We start from the raw sequence: 24,686 nt of genomic DNA on the forward strand, positions 1-24,686 counted from the left end.
CAGTCTCTGTATTGCCTTGGACCTCTGAGGACTAGGTATTAGTGAAATGAAAGGGGTCACTGACTTTGGCTCAGGGGTGTGAAGTTCAACAGGTCTGGGATATACAAACTCCATTTATTTGTAAATTGACCATGAGCATCCCTTAATCAAGGCAGGACTCCTATGTTGTTCTCATTGTTGTTACTGTTTTGAATTAAAAATGAAGAACGATTCTTGGATTTGCATTTGTTCTGTGTTCTTAACTCATGAAAGACTTTTTCCTGTCCTGGATGTTTAATCAACTCTTTCAAAATCAGTTATTGAAAAAAAAAAGTAGTTATTGATACTTCTGTTTTTGTTTCATCTGTAAAATTTCGATTTTAATAGTACCTACTTCGTAGAATTGTTGTGAAGATTAAATAATATATGGAAAAAGCTTAAATTGTGTCTGTCACCTAGTATTTACATATATTTGCAATGATAACATTTGCAATTATTTGAGCACCTTCTTGTTTGTCAAGGATGCCGTCTTATTCATATTTCTTTTCTGTTTAAGTATGTATGACTCTGCTTAAGAAGACTGTAGACTTCTCCAAAAGATAGTGCAGACAAATTTATTATAGTAAATACTTTTGTAAGGTCACATAATGAAGTATAATAATTCTCAGTCACTGCCCTAAATTTGAAATTCTAATTATACAATTATCATAAATTCCTAGCAGCTGGGGAGTCTGGGTTAAGTATTAACAAGGCTAAGTATTTTAGTGCATCACGTAAGGCAGAATAGAGTAGTGAATAAGCAAGTGGGTTTGAATCTTGGCTCTTTCAGTTATTAACCTCTTTGAGCCTTGAGACTCTTGTCTTTTAATGGAGTAATAATACCTACCTCACAAAACTGGTGAAAAGATTGAATAAGATAATATGTGTAAAGGACTTAGCACAGTGTTTGGCCTATATAGAGAGGACCCAATAAGTGAATAAGTGATGATGATGATGAAGATGATGATGGTGATGATGAAAGCTGTGATCATTATCTTAGGTCACAGAAATTGGAAGGTGGGCCTTTTTTTTCACTCCTCACGGGTAAACGGCATTCATGAGAAGCTTACTGGGGACAATTTGGCATCTTAGAGGATATGCCATGGTTTATTGCCAAGAAGCCAGAGGACATGGATTGGAACTCTGGAAATGAATGCCAGGCTTCCAGTCCCTCTTGGACGGCTCTACGGAGCTGAGGATGGCTTTGCTGCTGTGGTAGCAAAGGATGATCTCCTTCTATGCCTACTCTCTGCCCCCAGGAATCACAACTGTCATCAGAATATAAAGGCACCATTTATTGACTTCCTTATATGCGCAAGGACTTTATTTGCATTATTTTTAATCACCGTAGAAAATCCAATCTGCAAGCTAGATGTTATCCCAATTTACAATTGTAAAAAAAGTCACTTAGCCAGTGGGTAGCAGAACCAAGGATTCCGGTGGGGTCTTTCTGACTGCGAAACCTGAGATTTCACCATTGTTTTCTGGCACACGTTACCACCTAGCGCCATCTCAAACTTTACCCTTAACAAAGGTCTCTAAAAACAGTTATAAAGAAACATTTAGGAGAATAATTTTTTTTCTCAACTTGAGTTGTGTTTCTCTTCCTCCCCTACAGAGTACAAAATTATCAAAATCCACACATATACACACTTGTGAAACTATAGCGCGAGTCACTACTCTGAGTGGTGTTACATGTAGTTTGGCTGCAAGAAAATGAAACTCTGCATCAGGAAATGGTTCCTAAGACCAGTATTTTTATTTTTCACTTTTTTGTATAAAAGCAGATTCCAATGAAAGAGTGAATCCGAAAAAAAGTCTCCCAACCACAGATAGTAAATACGTATAATATTAGTTCAGTGTTCTAAAGAGGTTGCTCAAGGTTGGTCACACAGCAAGTTAGTAATGGAATCAAATTGGAATCTACCCCTTTGGATATTCTTTCCAGCACTTTTTCTTGATACTTCTACAGCTTGTCAGGCATTGGGGTTGTAGCACAGAGAACAACTTTTTAAGAAAAATGGATTGTGGAGGGAAAGTGGTTAACACACTCCCGAAATGTGTTACCTGAAGAGGGTGTCGAATTTTTGAGCCCTTTTGGAGGCAGCCCACATCCTTAGGGCTGTGTATCATGTGCATAAACAGCGTATTTAGCTCCAGGCCACCGCTCAGCCCTGAGCATACACTGGGCATGTTGCAAGGACCATTCATTCCAACTAAACACCTCTACAGGGGCAGGTGATGTAGCAAAATGTCCCTGGTGGCCTCCCTCTTTTTCTCTCGTGGTCCTCTCACTCCTTTTGATATACCTGCTAACCCTCTGGCAGGCTCTGAAATCCTGTTTGTATGTTTTGTTACTGAACAGTTTATTTTCACATGAGAACTATTTTTACAAAATTCTACAAAAACTTACCTGCTAATAGTAATCACCTGTGTTTGTATAGTTCATTCCATTGAATAAAGTATCCACATATGCATTATTTTATTTTTCTTGTTAACTCTGCCAAGTGGACCACACATGTGGGTTATCCACATTTTACTACCATTGTAAAATGGGGTTGGAGACGTTTTTTTAAAAGACTTGCCCAGAGTCACACTGGGTAGTCAGCAGTGGAGTCAGATCAAACTTAGATCTTCTGAGACCTAACAGGGCATTCATCACTGAGATGCATTTCTGCAGACAGTATTTTCACTTCTAGAAAAGATTGAAAAGTGCTTAATGTAAAGACTCTGGTCATGTAATTTCAGGCTTTATGACAGAAATAAGGCAAAAATAGACTTTGGGGGGCACCTCTTGCTTCATACCAGGGAAGCCTAAAATCTTTTTTTTGAAGATTTTATTTATTTATTTGACAGAGGGAGACACAGCGAGAGAGGGAACACAAGCAGGGGTGGTGGGAGAGGGAGAAGCAGGCTTCCCGCTGAGCAGGGAGCCTGATGCGGGGCTCGATCCCAGGACCCTGGGATCATGACCTGACCCGAAGGCAGACGCTTAACGACCAAGCCACCCAGGCGCCCCGGGAAGCCTAAAACCTTAATGAAGGAAGGTCATCGGAAGCATTCCTTCCTTAAGGTCTTATCCCACAGTAAACGTCTGACAAATTTTTATCTTCAGAAAGAAGGAAATTTTTTCAGTGTCAAGGTTAAACAAAAATTAATGTCAAGCCAAAAATACTCAGTATTTCTCCCACTTACCATGTTCCATAACCTCTTTATTAGAGGATTTTAAGTTCTGAGATAAACGTTAACCACATGAATACATACAGTGAAATTTATGGGAAATTCATAAGCAACTAACATGAAACAGTGACATTAACTACTGGTCATATGTTGTGCATCTGTGGGTTCCCAAACTCGGGAATTTCCTGGGTGCAGTCTGTAACTGGCCCTGGTCCACAGAGGGCGTGGAGAGGCCTTAACTGTGGTCAGTCCTTCTGGCCTCAACAATACCTTACTCTAAGGCTGAGTCCTTGAAGCAGCTCCTAATGGGGGAGTGGCAGGTGGACCGTACATTCCAAGGACAGGGGAGGGGGTGAGGAGCCTCCAGTTGCCTGGGTCCAGCTCTGAGGTCATCTGGCAGTCATGTCCTTTCAGGGACCTCTTCCAACAGCATCGTGTCTGCTGTGGATCCCTTAGAAGATTCAGTTGCCTAACAGTTTCTCAGGTTCTTTGGAAAATGAGGGCCAGCCCTATAAATACTCTCTGGTGGATATGATACCCTGGTTGTTACGAAGCCAACAACTTGTGTACCTTGAGGAGGGAAAGGTGACGTAGCCATAATCGTCGGTTATATAAAGTTAATAACATAAGAGATAACATTGTTAATAATTGTTTATAGGTTTTCATTTGACTCCAGAGAATTTGTAATTGCTTGTAGAAGCATTTTTATGAAGGCTGCTTTAAAATTCTTGTCCGGTAATTCTAATACCCGATTACTGTCAGTGTTGGTGGCTGGCGATTGTCTTTACTCATTTAAGTTGTGATTTTCCTGGTTCTTGGTATGATGAATGGTTTTTTATTGTACCCTGGACATTTTATTGAACCTGGATATTATTTTATGAAACTTTGGATCCTATTTAATCTTTTTTTTTTTCTCCTTCAGTAGGTAGTCTCCCTGTTGCGATGTAGCTTGAGGGCTGGATGGGTGTACATGTCTAGCTTCCTGATGGGCTCTGCCAATACCAGCAGTGGAAGGATGACTCAGACTGCTTCCTTGCAAGAGCGCGGGGTGGGAGTTCAGCTCCCCGTTTAGTCCTCCTGACACCTTCCTGGAGAAAACGGGGCATCAGCTTGTACTGCCTCCCGTTGCCTCTATGTGGTAGAGTAAGACTGTACCCTGCTGACACCGGGGGCGGGGGTGGGGGCGGGAGCAGCAAGCTGACTCACCTTCTTTCGCTGCAGAGTGCGGCGAACACTGGGCATCCTTGACTTCAAGGGAAGGGAAGGGGGGATAAGTGCTGAGTGCTAACTAACCACTCCCATCCTCCCCCCACCTCATACTTCCTCTTACCACCTCACGGAAGCCAGGTGGGCATAAAGGTTCAGCTCCCCACTGGGCTCCACAGACAAAGGGGTGGTGGGGTACCAGATTCACTACCCGGTAGGGATGGGAGCCTTTGCAGGTCACTGGACCTCACTGACTGTCCTGGCGGGGGAATCTGTGGGTCCCCAATTACTGATGTGGGGAGGAGAGTGGGGTGAGGGTGGAAGATCAGCTCCCTACTTAGCCCTCCTAAAACCATGGGGGTGGGAGGAATGCAGTTCTTCTTCTCCAGTTTGCCGAGTAAGGCAGTATTGCCAAAAAGGTCTTCTGCTGATAGGCTGCCCATTTCCTAGTCTCTTGGCCAGGGAGAACAGGCTTTGCTTAGAGTTTTTGTTGGTTTGTTTCTGTGTTTTTGTTTTGTTTTTTGGTCTGTGCATGTTGGTGTTTTCTAGTTAGAGGCTTCTACAGCACGTATCTGGGATATATGGGGGAGTGGGGGTGCCATGTGGTTCCTCAAGTCCTGAGATTCCTAGGCAGTCTGTCTTCTTCCTCCCACCTTTCGGGGTCTTTCAACTTGTTTGTGCTGTTAGGTTCGTGAATTCTTACCTGTGAGAGAGAGGACCTCTGCCTGTGTAAAAGGGAGAAATGGGGCTACTCCATCTTAGAACTAGAAGTCCTGTAACCATTTTTAAAGAACTCTCTGACATTCAGTTTGGTCAGAATATTTGCATGACCTTGCCAAAGGAGTCCTGTGGGGGTGGGGGTGAGGTGCACTCACAAAGACAAACTTGAATGACTGAAATTTTCCTTCTTCCAATACTCATTTTGGTATTTTGCCTTCCTTTCATACACACACATACACACACACATACACGTTTTGTGTTGTTGTTGATCTATCATGCAAGGTTACTTGCACTTTTACCCCCACTCCAAGCTCATTCCAAATCTTGCCCTGTGATTCCTTGCCTTGGGTTGGATGTAAAAGTCAAGGGTATTAACTCACGTCACCAAGTAATCCCAAGTATCTACCTATTATTTTGCATCTGTTTGATCATGTTGTCTGGTATTGTAATTTGTCTTAGTGGCTTTGCAGGGAGCTTCAGCTCAGAACTCTCAACTATTCACCTTTGTATCTATAGCACCTGGGCTCAGTACCTGAGACTTCACAGGTTCTCAGTGACTATTTGTTGAATAACGTGCCCATGTAAGCACATCATCCATTCACCCCTCCCTCTTTGGAAACCTTTCTTTGCACATCCTAATTTGCAGCTTCTTAATTTATTTGAGAGTGAAAGGTATGGCCTACCTGATTTTGGACCATCCCACTGTGTAACCTTGGGTAGTTCAGTATTTCAGTTATCTACTGCTGTGTAATAAGCTGTCTGAAAACTTCGTAGCTTAAAACAACAGTGATTTGCAATTTGAGTAGGGCTTGGTGGAGACAGCTTATCTCTGTTCCATGTGCCATCAGCTGGAGTGTTTTGACTCACTCTGGGGAATATACTTCCAAGGTGGCTCATTCACATAACTAGCAAGTCAGTGCTGACTGTTTGCTGGGAGCTCAACCGAAACTGTTGACCAGAGGTCTTGATTATTCCCACATGAGCCTCTCCACGTGGTTACTTGGGCTTCCTCACAACATGGTGGCTGGATTTCAAGAGGTAGAAGCTGTCAGTCCTTATTAATCCATGGCTTGGAAGGCTCATAATATTTCTTTCTTTACATTTTATTGGGCAAATCAGTCTTAGACCCAGCATAGAGTTAAGAGGGAGGGAATGTAAATTCTACTTCTTTATGGGAGTTGTAGCTTGTATGTAGAAGGAGGAGCTGAATTATTTGGGGTCGTCTTTGGAGAATAACTTTAACTCTCTGCCTTCATCTTGATGTGTAGAATGTCAAATGGGCAACAATAAAACATACATCACAGAGTTGCTATGAAAATTACAGGAGAAAATGTATGTGTCAAGTTTAGAATGATTCCTGGCACATAGTAAGCAGTGAATACATTTTAGCTGCGTTAGCTAATTTTTCTTGATATGAGAATGGAGAATTGCAACAAAATAGTAAGTCAGATAAGAGCATACCTTTTCCTCCATGGAAGTTATGACATCTTCTCATAAAGTCCAGTCAGACGATTTTAATATTTCCTTTGACAACTTCAATTAATGCATCCTCTTTGATCAGCTGCTTCCTCTTAAACAACTGAGAGAGATTAAAAAGAGAGAGAGAGACCTTAAATCAGTAGCCATCAAGTGAAAGGAATAACCCACAGTTTTGTTGTCTGATGACTTTTGGTGTCTTTGTTGGAATCCTTTTTCTTTTAATACTCACTTGCGGGTATTTTTGTTCTTGATATCACTTTTCAGTTCCTCCACATTGCACTTTGAAAAAGCAGTCCTCTCAAGAGATATAATGAAGGATATTGGAATGACATGCCCTGAGAAGCTGCTCTTGGTCCTCTCTTTGGAAGCATTCATGTGCAGAGTTAATCCTTTAGGAAAGTTACAGGACCTCTGCCTGTGTAAAAGGGAGAAATGGGGCTACTCCATCTTAGAACTAGAAGTCCTGTAACCATTTTTAAAGAACTCTCTGACATTCAGTTTGGTCAGAATATTTGCATGACCTTGCCAAAGGAGTCCTGTGGGGGTGGGGGTGGGGTGCACTCACAAAGACAAATTTGAATGACTAAAATTTGAAGTCAGAAGTCATCAGCCAGATAAAATCCTAGGTATAACCAGATCACTTCCAAGTCAAGTCATCTCTGCATTTCAGCAACTCCAACAAAGTAATTTGTTGTTACCCCAGATAGGGATTGATGCAATGTGCTACTACAATTATGTAAATTCATTATTTTTAGCAGTTGAAATGTTAGCCAGTTCAAAGTGCATGGTGCCTTTGTAACTATCTTGATTTTATATAAAAAGAGCTATCAAGTTTGTGCTAGGTTCTAATAGCACTGCTAATCTCATTCTTTTATTTTGATTCTGTGTCCATACCTGTAATTTTTCCAAGTGATTAAGACCACAAGTTATTCCTTCTACAGCTGACATTTCCTTATGTGATTATTCATCTCTTTAGTTCTTTTAACAGCCACGTTTTATTAATGATCATTTACCATGCAGTAATAAACTCTTTATCATTTAGTCCTTCCGGAATTTTCTGATCCTTGATTACAGTGTAACATATTGCCTGATTAATTGCTCATCATTGCTGTTTTCAGCTTCTGCATGCACTAAGGTTATTTCTTCCCTTTTTGGCTTTACTATCCCCTGAAGACTTTGATTTTCAACAACCTTATTAGTTGTCTTCAACTTCTCTCACTTCCTTTTTGTATTCCCTGAAAGCACAGAGCACATACTGACTCCTTGTAAATGGTTACCATTAACTCTTGTTTCAGTCTGGCACAGTGGTTCTTAGATTTTAGTGTGCCTTAGGAGAATCTACAGGGCTTGTTAAAACACAGATTTCTGGATCCCACTCCCAGAGTAGGTCTAGGATGGCCAGAGAATTTGTTTTTCTAACAAGTTCCCAGCGATGCCCATGCTGCCTGTCCAGGACCAAGCTTTGAGAACCACTAGCATAGCAGGTTAGCATGGTGGTTAAGAGCCTAGGTTCTGGGTTCAGCTGATACGGGTTCAGACCATAGCTCTGCCACTTAACTTTCCCAACCATGTGACCTTGGGAAAGCTAAGGTTTTATAGCTTAAACTTCAGTTTCTACATTAGTAAAATCAGAAGAGGGCCAATCTTCTAGACTTCTTATAAGGATGAGATGAGATAATCCACATAAAGCACTTAGTACAGTAGCAAGATGTCAATGCTCAGTAAATGTTAGTATTGATGTTTTTTACAAGTGTGAGGAATTAATGTTCAAGCTTAATTACCAAAATTAAGAAAATGTGCCTCTTTTCACAAATTGGCCATTTTTTCTTTGGCTCTTGATTTTCTATACTGCTGAGTTAGAAATGCTATTTTTTTTTTTTTTAAAGCTTGGCCATGTGGACAGAAAGATGCAGTAGAGAGATCATAAGATTTGGAATCAGGAAAACGCCTGGGTTCTAGTCTAGACTCTGCTATTTCTGGCTTTGTGACTCACAGCAATTTGCTTCATCTCTCTGATCCAAGTTTCCTGTAAATATCTTCTAAAGTGGTGACATAAATGGTAAGAATTGTTATATGGATCAAATGAGCTAGATCATTTGGTAGATCATTTTACTTTAAGGTTCCATGCAAGTAGTTATTGTTATTTTTATTGAGAATAAGGGTCTAGAGCAATGTTATTTTGTACTTATTCATTATCATTGTGGAAAGTCATGCTTCTATGGAGTGACAATTATGGAAAAATATTTTTCCATTAGCATTATTTTGAGGTGGTAGTGGCTCTAACTAAGAATTGCTGAACACTTGCTTAGATGTGTGGATGTGTTATTTTCTATTCGTGATCTAGTTAGATCTCTTTCTTATTGACTGAAATGCTGGCTCATCTTCCAGACTTTTTACCTGGAGGGAATTAACATCCAAATGACCATATTTTAAAATGATGCTGATGGAAAGAGAAACAATTATGTTATATCTGATAATGATTGGGCCAAAAGCACACTTAAGAAAACTTTGTTCTCATGGTTTGAGTTGCTGAGTTTTCATAGATTTTAGACAAAACTCAGGGACTTCTTGTCAGTTGATACTACAGGATTTTTTCACAAGAGGAAAGAAGTTCCATTTAATAAAAAATCTTAAATGTTTGAAGATACCAAAATGAGCCACTCACATTTACTGCTTTTGATGCATTTTTCTCTCGAAGGAAGCAGAATGACACACAAAAAGTCCCTACATATGTCCCAAAGAAGGCCGAGTCAGAGGGCTGAGGGAGTTAAAGACAGAGAGACTGCGGGATCAGCGCCCTCCCTTTCTCAGGCCACGTGCTGAGCCACATTAAGCCGGTGTGTCTGAGTATCATAAAGAGCCTGAAAAGGACTTTGTGCGCCCAATTTATTGACCTTCACAAAGGATTATATTTAAACCATCTCAGACAGGTGAGAATCTATCCTCCATTGGGGGAAGAAATCCTTCTCTTGAAGGAGATTCTATAACCTTCCTTATTAATTCATTTCTTATTTACCATCCTTTGCTTCCTGCAGAGAAACCTATTTCAACTGCCACAGGAACATCAGGATTTGTCCACTCTGGATTTGCTGAACACAGACATCTTTATGTAGCCAACTATTGTCATATCTTCGGGGCCCCCATGTCACTGCTTCATCAATTGATTACACAATTAAACAATTTTGGGAGTCAGGATATCGTCATGGGCAAGAGCACTGAGAGTCAGGCAGTTCTGGATTAGAGTCTTGGCTCCTTCACTTTCTTGTTCCTATGACCTTGGGCAAAGTTACTTAAAACCTCTGAGCCTCAGTTTTCTTACCCATACAATGAGGGTAATAAACATATAACATATCTACCTCTTAGGGGTGTTGTGAAGATGAAATGAGAAAGATGAATGTTTTAGGTCAAGCTACATGAAATCATTAATATATGACCATTTGGACCAACAAAATAGCAATTTTACATGGTTCATACTAATAAATGGCTTAGCAAAAGGACCTGAATTCTATCAAAGATTTAACATTAATAACAGTTTTTAGAAACAAGAGAAAAAACTTTAATAATACATTATCATTAACATAATACATATAATGTTAATATAGCATATATATAACAATATATATATATTATAGTAACATTATTATTATTATATTATCATTATTATTGTCATGATGTACAGTATCCAGTCTAGGTGCTAGAGGATATTCCTGCAAACAAACCATTATGCAATGGTGAGAACACTGATTTATGGAGCTGTGTGTGATGCCATAAAAGTGTGGAAGATAGAATGTCTAGATTGGCCTGCAGAGGTCAGGGAAGGTGCCTGAAAGGCAGCAGCATTTGAACTGGGTTTTCTAGGGTCAGTTGGAGATTTCTGGATTGACAAACTGATGGATGAACATCAAGCAGAGGAAAGAGCATGAGCCTAACCCACAGAGGCAGGAGGAGATATGGGACATTTGGTGACCTGCAGTGATTCTGTGCGGCGAGAACATAAACTTGGACTTGGGCGTGGAAGGAATTGCAAGTAGAGAAAGAAATGGCTTGAAAGTAGATAGATTTTATTGGGGAAGTGTCATGAATGGTTTTTGCCAGTTTGGAAGGTTCCTCTGGAGGTTTTGTGGAGCACGATGAGCCTGGAGCAAGCATGGACACAGAGGGACGTGGAAAGAGGCTACTGCCAACTGATGTGGGGCGGTAGCAGCATGCTTGAGAGCAGTGGATGCAAATGACAGATTTATGGTTTCAAGGTCCTAGTGATGGCTGAGCTCAGGCAAGAGGGTGACATGTACGTGGACTTCTGGGTGTGTGGCTTGGGCCCTGGTGGGTGGTCACACTGTTCCCTGAAGTACAGGAAATCAGAGACGCAGGAGGAGGCAGACTTGGACGTGCAAACAGGGTGGGAGAGAGCTGAGGAGGTAAGGAGTTGGGTTTGGGCATCCTTGCTGTGGTCTACGTGATTGTGTCTCCCCAAAATCCATATGCTAAAGCCCTAATCCCATGTGATGGTACTTGGAGGTGGGGCTTTGGGGAGGGAATCAAGTGTAGATGAGGCCATGAGTTTAGAGCCCTCATGATGGAATTATACCCTTAAAAGGAGGAGGACACCAGAGCTGCCTCTCTGCCAGGTGAGGACCTTGCAAGAAGGTAGTGCGTGCAGGAGGACCTCACCAGTCTCCAGAACCATAAGAAATGTGTGTGTTTGGAGCTAGATGAGGCACCATTTACAGAGTGGCAGACACAGCTTCTGCTCTTCTTCCGTTATGGAGAAATAAGGAGTCTGCTTTTCTGACTACCAAGATAAGAATGTGTGGGAACATCTCTGCTTTTCTAGGTGAGAATGGTGGTGGCTGTTGTAAAGTGGTTGAAGGTATTTTCTAATGATTTTGTAAAACTTTGATTTTAGAATATTCTCTGCCTTTGGGAGAATCTCCTAAGTGAGGTTTATTAAGAGCCTAAGACACATGAGCAGATCTGGGAGAGTTAGCCATGGAAGACTTGCTCATTCCTAGAATTCATGTTGAAAATAGCTTAGAACTAAAAATACCTTTCAGAGAGAGAAAAATTTATAGGCCCATCAAGACGGGAAAACACGAGAAAAGGAAGATGCCACGTTTTCCTTGAGCTTTGTAATGGCATCAGCTAATATAAATCATGGATGAGTGTGGGAATAGAAAAAAGAAAAAGGCATGGCTGCTCGAGTCTTTTCAAAGAACAATCTCCCTGAGTCATAGTGACTGATTACTATGTGTAATGAAAGATAGGAATGTCAGTGATGATGGAGTTTTCAAGCCTGCCTAAGTGGAGAAATGTTGGTGTTATTGATGAAGGTGAGGAATTTAGCATGCTGAGCCCAGTGTGGATGGAAGGAAAAGGACGAGCTCAGTTTGGCAAGTGTTTATTTGAGGGAAGAAAATGGAACAGCCAAGTAGGAACGTTCAGCAGGAATCAAAGACAACACAGCAGGGACTGGAGTGAGAGAACAAGGTGGAAGGTAGAGATTGGGGTGTCATTTGTACGGACATTATCCAAGAAGCAGACAGAACATTTGTAGCAGAAGAAAGAACTCAGCACCCAGGCTGAATTTTCAGAAATGCTCAGAATTCAGAGTTGGGGGACAGGAGGAAGAAGAAAAGCCAGGGGTGGAAGCAGAGGTCAAGCAAGGAGGTAGAATGCCTTACCTTGGAAGTGCGTAGAGGCCATTTCAAGGTTTCAAGACAGGTGGTCAGTATATCCTTGAGCTTCTTTTCAAGAAATATGTCGGTAAAGGAGGAGTAATAAGGTGGTAGCTAGAGCCAACACCAAGATCATACTGAGATTTTCTTTCAAGGTGAAGGAGAAACACACAGGTTGGGTTGAAGTCTATGGGGAAGGGAAATTTGAAGATGCCAGAGAGAGGAAATAAATATAACAACCATATCTCTCAGATGGGATCTAGCTTTAGAGAAAAAAGGAGGACACAGATTCCTTTGAGCTGGAAAGGACAAGAGGGTTAGTAAAAATGAAGGTTGAAGTAAATTTTTTTTAAATGACAGTGTTAGAGGGGCACCTGGGTGTCTCAGTAGGTTAAGTGTCCGCCTCTTGATTTCGGCTCAAGTCATGATCTCAAGGTCGTGGGATCGAGCCCTGCATTGGGCTCCGCACTCAGCGGGGAGTCTGCTTGGGATTCTCTTTCTTTCTGCCCTTCCCCTGCTAAAATAAATAAATAAATCCTTAAAAAAATAAATGAAGGTGTTAGGATAAAGAAGGGAAACTTTGGAGTTGCTCATTAAAAATAGAATGGGGACTTATTTATCAAGTAAGAATGCAGATCTCAGAAGAATTAAGAGATTTTGAAGTAGCTATTGGTAGACATGTTATCACCCAAAAATGAGGAAAGAACTTGGAGCTAAGTGGTGAGTGCTGAATATGAGTAGCAATCACAAAATAATTATTTGTTGAGTTCCTTCTATGTGCCAGGCACATGTACTTGAAGTGAGAATACAGGTTTCTATCTCTCACTAGCAATTCTCTGGGACCAAGGCTCAGGGATACTGAGAGTCAAGGGAGAGGATTTTTTGGAGTGGAGGAGAGGACCACACCAAAGAACATGCCGAGCAGGCATCCAGAGCTCTGTGCCATTAATAAAGCACTGTTCCAGATTCTGGCAAAACTTACCACCTTCAACACTCCTCAGAAATTGTATCTGGGTGTTAATAAGCTAGAGTTAGGAAAAAGGAATAGTTCCCAGAAAGGGGGAAGAAAATTAGCATTCTTTGGAAAAATAAATAAATGGATATTTTTTATTTTCTTTTAAAGATTTTATTCATTCACGAAGGACAGAGTGAGAGAGAGAGAGGGAGAAGCAGGCTCCCTGCTGAGCCGGGAGCCCAATAGAGGACTCCATCCCAGGACCCTGGGATCATGACCCGAGCCCAAGGCAGACGCTTAACTGACTAAGCCACCCAAGTGCCCTAAATGGATAATTTTTAATAGATATCTTTGATCTTCTCAGCAGTTTTATTATGATTCACTAGGTATAGCTTTCTTTGTATTTATCCAAAATATTCATGAGTAGTAGAATGGTTAAGTAGATTATACATGGTGTTTACACAGTGGAATACTATGCAGCAAGGAAAATGAATACACTGTAGTTATACACAACAGCATGGATGAAGTTCACAAACAGAATGTTGAGGGAAAGAAGACTTACGCAAAAGAATTTATACAAAATTTTTTTCATGTATTAGAAAGTTGATCTGTGATGTTAGAAGTCAGGGGAGCTTCACGTTTGACTTATGCGAGAGAGTACCAGAGGGCTGGTAATGTTCTGTTTCTTGATCTAGGTGGTTTCCCTTGTGCTAATTTATTAAGCTGTATACTTCTAATTTGTGTGCTTTCTATAGTATGTTATACTTAAATAAAAAGTTTTTTCTACAAAAATGCTTGTTAGCAATGGGAAGGAAAAAAGAAACCCATTTGCATTTAGTTTGAAGAAAGCAAATTGAACATCTATTGAATATCACTGGTATGATATTCCATCCTTTATTTTACAGACTAGGAAACAAATATCTAGATCTATTAAATGCCTGATTCTAGGTCTCAGAGATAATTAGTAACAGAGTTAGAACTGAAGGCTGTTCTTGAATTCCAAATCAAAATCCAGAGCTTTCCACCAGTCTGTCATAATATACACGTAATATACATAAATCCTTCTAGCTCTGGGACCAAAGGCTGCTTTCATCCATTCATTCATGTGGCATCTATTATGAGCCAGCCATTGTACTAGGCTCAAGGGTCTGGGGGCTGCTGCCCTGCAGCCCAGGGAGTGCTGTAATACAAAATATAAACAGACACTAAGGAACACATGTAGGGAGCTGTGAGATCCTAGGTGGATCCGGGGTGCCATCCTAGAGGCATATTTATATGCGTACTAGATATTCTGAGAGGCGTATGTTTGGCGGTGAGGTGGGTGAACTGGTGTAATACTGTCTGGATTGAAACCTTGAGCATGTCACTTATGTGCTAGGCAGTGCGACCAAGCTAGATGCGTTGAGGTTAGTCACACAATCTCTCCGTGCTTCAGTTCTCTCTGTTATCAAATGGGGTTCAATTACAGAAGTTAATATATGTAAATGCTTAGGAAGGTGCTAGGCACAGCCAACATGCACTAAGGAGGAAGGGGAGCTCAGCGGGAAAAGTCTTCCCCAGCAGATAAGGAGTGTTTTATTACTGACATTGTTTAGAATTGCCAACATATGGTAGTCAGAAAAAGCAGACTCATTTTTTGGCTTTATTATTGTTTTTAAAATCTCTATCGACAGTGCAACTCCTTATTGCTTGCATCTGAAGCAGCTCCTCCCACTACCCCACCCTCGGCCTCTACACCACCAGGTACATAGTAGGCCCTACATAAGTGCTTGCTAGCGTTATTGTTTAGGTGTGGAAGGCCCCGGAGGAATTCCCCAGAAGAACGGGGTGGGATGGAGGCCAGCTTGGGGAGGAGGACTTCCTGACAAGGAACCCTACTTGCAAAGGCAAGTAGGTAAAAAGATAGTGTTCATTCAAACCATCAGTTAATAAGCCAGGAAGAGGACAGGGCTTACCTGGGGATAGTAGTCCTACCATCGCTGGAAAGGAAAGTGAATCATTGTGAATCTTTTCTTTGATGGGCGTCATGGAAGGCCACTCACAATTTCACATGAGCTCCTTCTGCCTTCAGTTCAACATTTTCCCCACGCCTCAACATTGTACGCGGTTGCCTTTCTGCTGTAGAGAGTCAAGGATGGCTTGAAGATATTCGCCCTTGAGAGTGTAATTCTGCCAACAAGCTATTTCTGTGCAGTGCTTCTTACCGCACCAATATGAGAGCCTACTTTGATGATAAGAATAATCAACTGCTTTGTCTTCTAGAGGGTTCTTAATGCCAACAGTCCGTACTTCTCTGTGAGTGCAATTAAATAAAGGGAGGGACAAAGCCCAGTTAAATAATTCATAAAAGCACAACTACAGAAAGAAAAATTTAGCTTGGTTTTTCCATTAGTGACCAGGCCACTACCAAGGTAAGGGACTCCCTTACACTGAGGACTGTCACACCATCATAGGAGTTCACAGCAGAAATGTAAATCATCTTACTGAGGAGTCCCAGGAGGACTGGCTTAACCTGCTTGAGCTGCTATTGCAAAATACCATAGACCATAACCAACAAGGAATCAGTCCCCTCGTACCTGTTAAAATGGCTGTGATCTGTGATCAATTAGAGAAGAAATAACAAATACTGGGGAAAATGTGGAGAAAAACAAGGCATTGTGCACTGTTGGTGGGGATGTAAATTGGTGCGGCCACTGTGGAAAACATTAGAGACATTTCTCAAGAAATTAAAAATAGACATACCACATGACCCGGTAATTCCACTTCTGGGTATACATCCAACGGAAAGGAAAACAGAAGTTAGAAGAGATACCTGCACCCCAAGTTCATTGCAGCATTATTCATGGTAGCCAAAATAGGGAAACAGCCCAATATATGGAATATTATTTAGCCATGAGAAAGAAGTACATTCTGCCGTTTGTAAGAACGTGTGAGACCCTGAAGACATTATGCTAAGTGAAATAAATCAGAGAGGTAAAGACAAATACTGTGTGATATCACTTACATGTGGAACCTAAGAAAAGCTGAACTCATAGAAACAGACACTAGAATAGTAGTTAACAGGGGCTGGGGTGGGGGAAAAGGGGAGATGTTGGTCAAAAAGTACTAACTTCCAGTTATAAGATGAATAAGTTCTGGGATCTAATGTACAGCATAGTGATTATAGGTAATAATACTCTTATTATTTACTTGAAAGTTGCTAAAATAGTAGATCTTAAATGTTCTCACTGCAAAAAAGAAATGATAATTAGGTGACATGATGGAGGTGTTAGCGAATGCTATGGTGGTAATTATTTCGCATTATAGAAGCGTATCAAATCAACACATCGTATACCTCAAACTTACACAATGCTGGATGTCAATTATATCTCAATAAAGGTAGAAAAAATATGTAGGGTTTTGGTAAAATTGGTCATCACTTTGACATATTGATAAGAGAAGTTGCAGAGAGCGCTGTTATTCCAAATAACTGGCACACAGCACCCGAATCTTCCCGGAACTTTTCACAACATCTAGAACATCTGGAAAGGAAGCAAACTCCCATTTGCATAATGTCATCTCCTTCTTTCCGAAAAGCGCCCCTGTTCTCCAGCCATTGGATGTGGGATATTATTGTAGTGGGGGCTACTATTCGAGGATATCATGAAATGTTTGCATGTGTAAGAAGAGATTTTTGTCTTTAAGAGGTTGTGTCAAAAATACTGTTTTCTGGTCTGGGCTTTGGCCATTGTCTTGCCATCTTCTGTGGTCCTGGTAGGCACCGTGATGCCTCCCCACCTTCCTCAGGCTGTATGAGTCCGACAGCGCTCAATCCTTATCTTTGTTACCTCGGTACCCTGGGAGGCCACGACAGTGTTTTGTTTTGGTGGTGGAGATTCTTAGAACACTTAATCTTCAGAACAACCCCGACACCATAGGTTTTATTAAGACCTGTTTTCACACTGAAGGAACAGACTCAGAGACGTAACACAACTTGGCCAGGGTTCTTGCTGCCAGGAAGTGGTGGACTTGGGATTTAAACCTCCATCCATCGATCAGCTACCAAAGCTTATATATGCTGTTATGTGGCAGCATTCAGCAGTATCCCTATTTGTGGAGATTGAGTTCATGGTTTCTAATCTGTTATCGATTAGCTTAAATTGTTGGAAACCTATTTCAGATACTGAACTTAAAATCTGTTTCTTTTTATTTCTGTGTAAAATTGCCCTGTGAGAGCTATCCAGAATGTCCACTTTTTTTTTTTTTTTTTTCTCCTGACAGTCACTTTCAAATACTTGAACGAAACTCTCAAATATAGTTAGGGATGGATTCATAAAGAGGTGGAACCTGAAGAGGAGCCATAGCATTTGAATTGATGGGAATGAAAGAAACAGACATTACAGGTAATCAAATATGATAACAATAGAATGATTTGTTGAGGGCTTATTGTGTCCAGTATTGTGCTAATCACTGGCTATGCGTTATCCCGAGTCATCCACATGGGATGATTATGCAGAAGGTGGATGCTGTAGTCATTTGATAGATGCAAAAACATACTCGAGAGATGTGCAGTAATCCATTTCACCCACGTATTAAGTGACAGAGATTTGAAGCTGGACCTCTGTGATTCCAAAAAATATGTTTTCTTCACTAGCCTCGGCCTGGGTCTTGGCTATGTAAATTAAGTTACAAAAACAGTGTAATCTGTTTATAAGTCTGAATTCAGTGGAGTACAAGGCTGGGAAGGCCTTCTTGTTTTTCAGTCACCATATAAAAACGCTCTGCCAGTTTACTCCATTCTTGTCCTCTATTAACATTTTAAGAGGATTCCATTGCTTTTTAGGCCTTTTTAGTCAGGACAAAGCCCAGCCCATGTAAGTCTCAGATTCCAATCTCATTTCTTTCCCCTTGTCCAGCTCAGACCCAACAACCTAAGGCGGGTACCTGCAGTGAAGAAGAGCATGGTGTACTCATTTAATCTTTTTTCCCTACCTCTTTCACTGGGGTTTCAGGCAGGGAGCAAAGAAATGGTGGTGGTTCCAACTGATGACGTTGGAATCGTCTTTGACCCCTGCTGCTTCCCTAGGTAACCCCAATCAGCTGCCGATGCTGTCAGTAAGGGCAGCATCCGCCAGTGGACTGGATTTCGGGAAATGAAGGACAGAGGGGAAGCAAAGTTAAGGTTTGGATGACAGGGAAGATGGCATTTATGGAAATGGGCAAGCTGGAAGAGAGTGAGCTGATTCAGGATAGGCATAATCCAAAGGCCATGGTGGAAGCTTCTACATGATGACTTAAATTGGAAGGACAGTTAGCTCTCACTTTATGGAACTGGTGTGTTCCAGCTGGTGGTTCTAAAATGAACCCAATTGTTCTTGTTAACTGCTATTAGAAAATCAAGGATGTATCCCCACAAGGAAAAAAGAAAATTCTCAGTTGACTCAATTAAAAACTTTTGGTGAAGATGTAGTTGAAATGGTGGCCAGCTTCCTAGCCCCTGGGGGATTGTTGTCCCACTTAGTGGTTCGCTTCTCCTTTGCTGTGATTTTTTGGCTCCTTGGTTTCCCCTTGGCTGTCAGTGCCAATCCTGCTCCCTTTGGGATAGAATGTAGTGTGGTGTCTGTTACTGGAGAAATGACTGCACAATCCTAAAGCACCCCGAATTTTCTGGCTGGCTATAGAAGATGTCACATTTGCATTCAGGTTTTGCATGCTTACTCTCTGCTCTTTCTTACCTTTGGAACATCTCTAAAAATAACAACCTACCGGGAGCACCCATGAGGGTAGCTGTGACCTGTATCCCTTTATCTTTCCACGAACAAAACTCTTAAGAAAATGGTCTATAGACATGGCATCTTCTATTTCATCAGACTCTTAGTTGTCCTGTAGATTTGACATTCCCTGTGTCTGTATAACATTTATTGGTGTGTCTATTATGAGAAAGCTCTCTTTTGAACCAGTTATAAGAAAACCCAATTTGGCAAATGGTAAGTTATGTCCCTACCTCTGCCCCCTGAGCAATTTGATCTCGGGCACCACAGGAAGTTGCAGAGGTTTGGAAGGAGAGCATGAACAGAAGACACCAGGAGATCGAAGAACTTAGGAACACCTTGGGAAAGAGAAGAGGCATAAGGAGGGAGGAAAGGGCTACTGGCAAAGACGAAATTACTTTAGAAATATTTCTGCACTGGTTTCTATGCGGGAAACCTATAATACCAATCCCATTGAAAAGACTGGGTCAATAGAGTTACCTCCTGAACTCTCAATTTATAGCACCAACATTTTCTCTAACTTTGTTACAGCTGAAGGCAGGAGTCATGTTGATACAAAACACTATTACAGTTCTTCTTGAAAAGAAGAAAAAGATTTTCACAAATGCTTCCCTTCTCATTTATTGTCACTACCATTTTTCCCCAGACTACTCTCATTCTCGGCCCACGTAGGAAATCAGAAGATAATCTAAAATTAAATGATGATGGCTCAGAGCTTAAAGCACTTAAAAAGAGAGAGGGGGAAAAAAACCACATCACATCTTGAAAGGGCTGGGAATGAGGACTGGAAGATTGCCAAGGAAGCCCAGAAGTGCTGTTGACAAGTGGGCCTTTGGTACTTTGTGTGACCAGAGAGGACCTGTAAGACATTCTCCTTCCTCATGCCCTGTGGTAGTGTTTGAGGTCATGAAAACCTAGGAGGGAGTTGAGAAAGAATGGAAAGCAGGTATACACAGAGCACTAGTGAGTTAGAAAACCAAGTTGAACACTTGATTTACTAGTTACCATGTTGTAATATAAACCTACTCAGCATTTCTTTCTGTACCTAAAATGACATCCTCATAGAATATGAAAATTAAAACCAAATTATATATACGCACACATGTATATCTTTTACATATATATACCTATATATTTGTGTGATACATATGTATATACACACACACAACATATGTATCACACACCCCACGTGCACATAATTCTTAATCAGGACAGGGGTTAACATATAAAACACTTCTTATAGTAATGGTATTAACTATTTTTATTATAGGATATAAAGCCAGCTCTTCAGCTTACTTTAGCTTTAGTCCCACTTGCCCATATGTGATGATATGCAAATCACAAAAAGGGCCCTCCCGTTTAGCATCTTCCATTTCTTGTCAAGTTTCTCTGACTGTTAGAAGTAAAAAAAAGCATAGGTGTCAGTCTGACAAATCAGAATTCAAATATGTGCTCTGCCACTCATGAGCCATAAAACCTGGGACAAGTTACCTTTCTGGGTCTCAGAGTCCACATCTGGGTAGTGGCATTATTTATTATTTCACAACATGGCTGGGAAATTTAATGAGGTGAAAAGTATGTAACAGTGCTGAGCAGATTGCCTGGCATGTAAGAGACACTAAATCAGGGGCTGGCAAACTTCTGCCCAAGACCAGATAGTAAATATTTTAGGCTTTGCAGGCCTAAGTACTCAAGTTAGTCATCATAGCATGAAAGCAGCCAGAGACAATTGTAAAAGAATGAGTATGAGTGTGTTCCAATAAAACTTTATTTAAAAAGGACATGTGGGTCACTTGGGGCCTGTGATCTGTAGTTTGCAAATCCAAGCTCTGTTTCTTCCTCTTTCCCCAATTTGAGATTTAGGTTTTTCATGTGTGTAATGTTGAAAATAGCACCTACCAAAATGTTAGTTTATTTATCGAGCATCTGTTGTGTACAAAGGACCGAGTAAAGTGCGATGAAGAACAGAGTGAATAAAATTCGCTTTTACCCTTGAGGGGCTTAAAGAATAACAGAAAGTGTTTAACTTATCTAAGTTTGGTCCTCCTTCTTAGCCAGGAAATGGTTTAAGAGTATTTATTTCATGGAGTTATTATGAGAATGAAATAAAGCATCATCTTTAAGTGTAGATGCAGTAGCAGCCTTTGTGGAAAATGGTCATGGGACTGAACCTTTCTGCTATGAAGAGCTGTAAAGCTGGACAAAGTATGTGAATAAACTGTTTTCACACATTGGACAACAGAGAGCATGGGGCTGTGATGCTTGAGATCAGGAAAACACCATATTTCACTACAGCTTTCTACCTGAGACCACCATTCAAACTTAAGCACAAGTAAGTGAAGCCCAATTAAAAACAAGTTGAGCCTACTTTTTGTTTTTAAGTGTGTTTCTTTTTAAGGTAGTGGTTTCACTGGGTGAAGGCAGGAGAGAATAGAGTTTGCGGGCTGCTGATGCCGCAGGAAGTTACAGGTCAGGTTACTGAGGAGGAGGCAGATGCACACATAAGATGGCTTCAGAAATCTGCATCAGGGTCTCCTGGGGGTTTTGGGTGACTAGAAAGCTGTGTATGCATAGATCAAGATTCAGTAAGATTAGACAGAGAACAGCTATTGGATAACTGTGAACTGAACAAAATCTTGGAGGTTGCACAAGAGAGGAAGATGGAGTTACAACCATCCAACATGGAGGGACCTCATAAGCACCCTGGACATTCAATTGAGACCCCAGAAAATGTATAGCTTAAGAGTAAGGTTATTCTAGCTCTAGAAGAGAGGCTACACTAGAGTCATCATAAAAAAGCTTAAAACCAAGCCTTGATAGGATAAAGCTGACCTGTCAATAAATTAAGTGCCTGCCAGAGCAAAACACAACAGTCTTAAAATTCAGACTTATATAACAGCATAGAATCCATAATTGAGTATACATAATATGTTTGAAGACATGTGAGGGAGTAGGAAAATGTGGCACTTAACCAGGAGAAAAATGAGTCAATAGCAACAGACCCAGAAATAACACAGAGCTTGAAATTAGCAGACTTGTTGCTTTTTTTTTTTGGCCACACCCACCTCCCAGACCCCATCCCTGACCCCTAGCAACCACTAATCTATTCTCTATGATTTTGTCATTGCAAGAATGTAGTAAGTGAAATTATACAGTTGTCAATCTTTGGGGATTGGCTTTTTTCACTCAATATAATTCCCTGGAGATACATTTAAGTTGTTGCATGTATTGATAATTTGTTCCTTTTATTACTGAGTAGTATTCCATGATGTGGATGTATCACTGTTTATTTCACTGTTCATTCATTGAAGGACCTCCGGATTGTCTCCTCCTTTTGGCTATTACAAATAGATCTGTGAACATTTGTGTACAGAGTTTTTGTGTGTATATAAGTTTTCATTTCTCTGGGATAAATGCCCAAGGGTACAACTGCTAGGTTCTAGGGGAGTTACATGTTTAGTTTTATAAGAAACAGTCAAATTCTTTTCCAGAGTAGCTTTGTCATTTATAATCTCACTAACAGTGTATGAGTGATCCAGTTTTTCTACATCTTTGCCAACATTTAATGTTGTCACTATTTTTTATTTCAGCCATTCTAATAAGTTACGTGAGATGCACTTTAAACACGAAGACATAGATGGGTTAAAAGAGAAAAAAATCATTGATCATAGTAAAGATGCAGTAATTGTGTCAAGGATAGGCAAAGTAGAGTTCAAGGAAAGGAGTATTTACCAGAGATAAAGAGGAAGATTTCATAATGATATAAATAATTAATTATTATTCATTAAGAAGACAAGACAGTCTTAAATGTGAGTTTACCTATAACAGAGCCTCAAAACATATAAATCAAAAAGTGATAGGACTGAAAGCAAAAAGAGATATATCCATTATCAGAGTTGGACATTTTAACACTTCTGCTCTCAGTAACTGGTTTGACAAATAGACTAAGAGCTGTAAAGATATAGATTTAAACACTGCTATCAGCCAAGTTGACCTAAAAGATAATTATAGCACACTATTCAACAATTGTAGGACACTTTCTTTTCAAGGGTACATGGGATATTTATCAAGGGAGACTATTTGCTGGACCATCAAAGTGTGTTTATAAATTTAACATTATTGAAATCTTTAAGCATACTTTCTGTACATAAAGAATTAAATTAGAAATCAATAACAAAATATTGACATAATTCTCTAATATTTGGAATAAGAAACACTTCTAAATAACATATTCACCAAATAAAAAGAATTACAAAGGTAATTAAGAACTATTTTACTAAATGGTAATAAAAACAAAATATCAAAATTTGTGGGGTGCAGGTAAAACATTGTTTAGATGGAAATTTATAATGGCTAATCTTATATTAAAAGGAAGAATGGTTGTTGTGGGTTTTTTTGTTTGTTTTTTTTATTTATTAGAGAAAGAGCACAAGCAGGGGAAGCAGCAGAGGGAGAGGGAGAAGCAGACTCCCTCCTGAGCAGGGGTCCTGGAATCATGACCCAAGCCGAAGGCAGACGCTTAACCGACTGGGCAACCCAGGTGCCCCAGAAGAATGGTTTTAAATCAACCATCCATATTTGTACCTTAGGAAGATAGAAAAAGCAAAGGAAATTATACCCAAAGTGCACAGAAGGAAGGAAATAATAGAAATTAATGAAACAGAAAATGAGCAGATAATAGAACAAATCAGTGAAACAAAAAATTGATTATCAGAAAAGATGACTAAAATTGAGAATTTATCTTTCTCAACTGGGGTTCTGCAAGAGAATTAGACTTAAAGAATATTATTGGACCATTTTCTCTATTATTCTAAGTAAGTTACATAGCCAATACTATTTTAGATCAAAAGAAAAGTTTATTTCATTTTATATAATAGATACTTCAGAGCATTAGGGCTTAATTCTTTTGTGGAATCCTAGTTGAGAGCAGTTGCCCCCAGCTATAGTGATAAAAATTGTCTTTATTTTTCTTGTTTGTTTTAGAGATTTATTTACTTATTTGAGAGAGAGAGAGAGAGCTGGGGGAGGGGCAAAGGGAGAGGGAGAGGAGAGAAATCTCAAGTGAACTCTCCACTGAGTGTGGAGCCTGACACAGGGCTCGACCCTATGACCCTGAGATCATGACTTGAGCCAAAATCAAGAGTCAGACGCTTAACCGACTGAGCCACCTTGTACTGATAAAAATTACAAAAGAAAATAGAAATTACAAATTACCAATATCAGAAACGTAGAAGGGGCCATCACTACAGATGCTGTGGACATTAAAAATTAGTAAGAAAATACTATATTTATGCCATGAAAGGAAAAAACAATAACACTACAGCTGTGTTGAATTTAAATAAGTTAAATTTGTAATTTAAGATTTTCCTGTAATTCCAGATGCACTGGAATTATTAACTGGAAGACTTTAACTTATAGTTAAGAAAGAAATATTGCCAGTTTTACAAAAAGTTGTTTAGAAAAAGGAGTTGGAACTGCTACTCAACTTTATGAGGTGAACATAGCCTTGATGTCACAGTCCATTATCATGCATTAACATATATGTATATGCAGAATTTTAACAAAATATTAGAAATTGAATACAGAAATTATGACAAAATATTAGAAATCGAATCTGGAAATACATAGTCGGATAATATATATGACAAAGTGGGATTTATCTCACAAATGAATGCAAGGTTGTTTCAACATTTGAAAATCAAT

The 24,686-nt window shown here is 40.1% G+C and overlaps 1 long non-coding RNA gene across 2 annotated transcripts; it reads left to right on the forward strand.

Moving 5' to 3' along the window:
- Positions 1-7,282: 7,282 nt before the first annotated feature.
- Positions 7,283-22,720, forward strand: LOC116625234. 2 transcript variants are annotated; one of them, XR_004298040.1, is made up of 4 exons: positions 7,283-8,662; positions 9,302-9,533; positions 17,494-17,615; positions 21,108-22,720. It is a non-coding gene; the product is annotated as an uncharacterized LOC116625234 (long non-coding RNA). The 2 variants fall into 2 exon arrangements; XR_004298039.1 differs by having other exon boundaries at positions 21,113-22,720.
- Positions 22,721-24,686: the final 1,966 nt, after the last annotated feature.

This window comes from Phoca vitulina, unplaced genomic scaffold (assembly GCF_004348235.1).
Source record: "Phoca vitulina isolate PV1807 unplaced genomic scaffold, GSC_HSeal_1.0 scaffold75, whole genome shotgun sequence".
NCBI classification, from domain to species: Eukaryota; Metazoa; Chordata; class Mammalia; order Carnivora; family Phocidae; genus Phoca; species Phoca vitulina.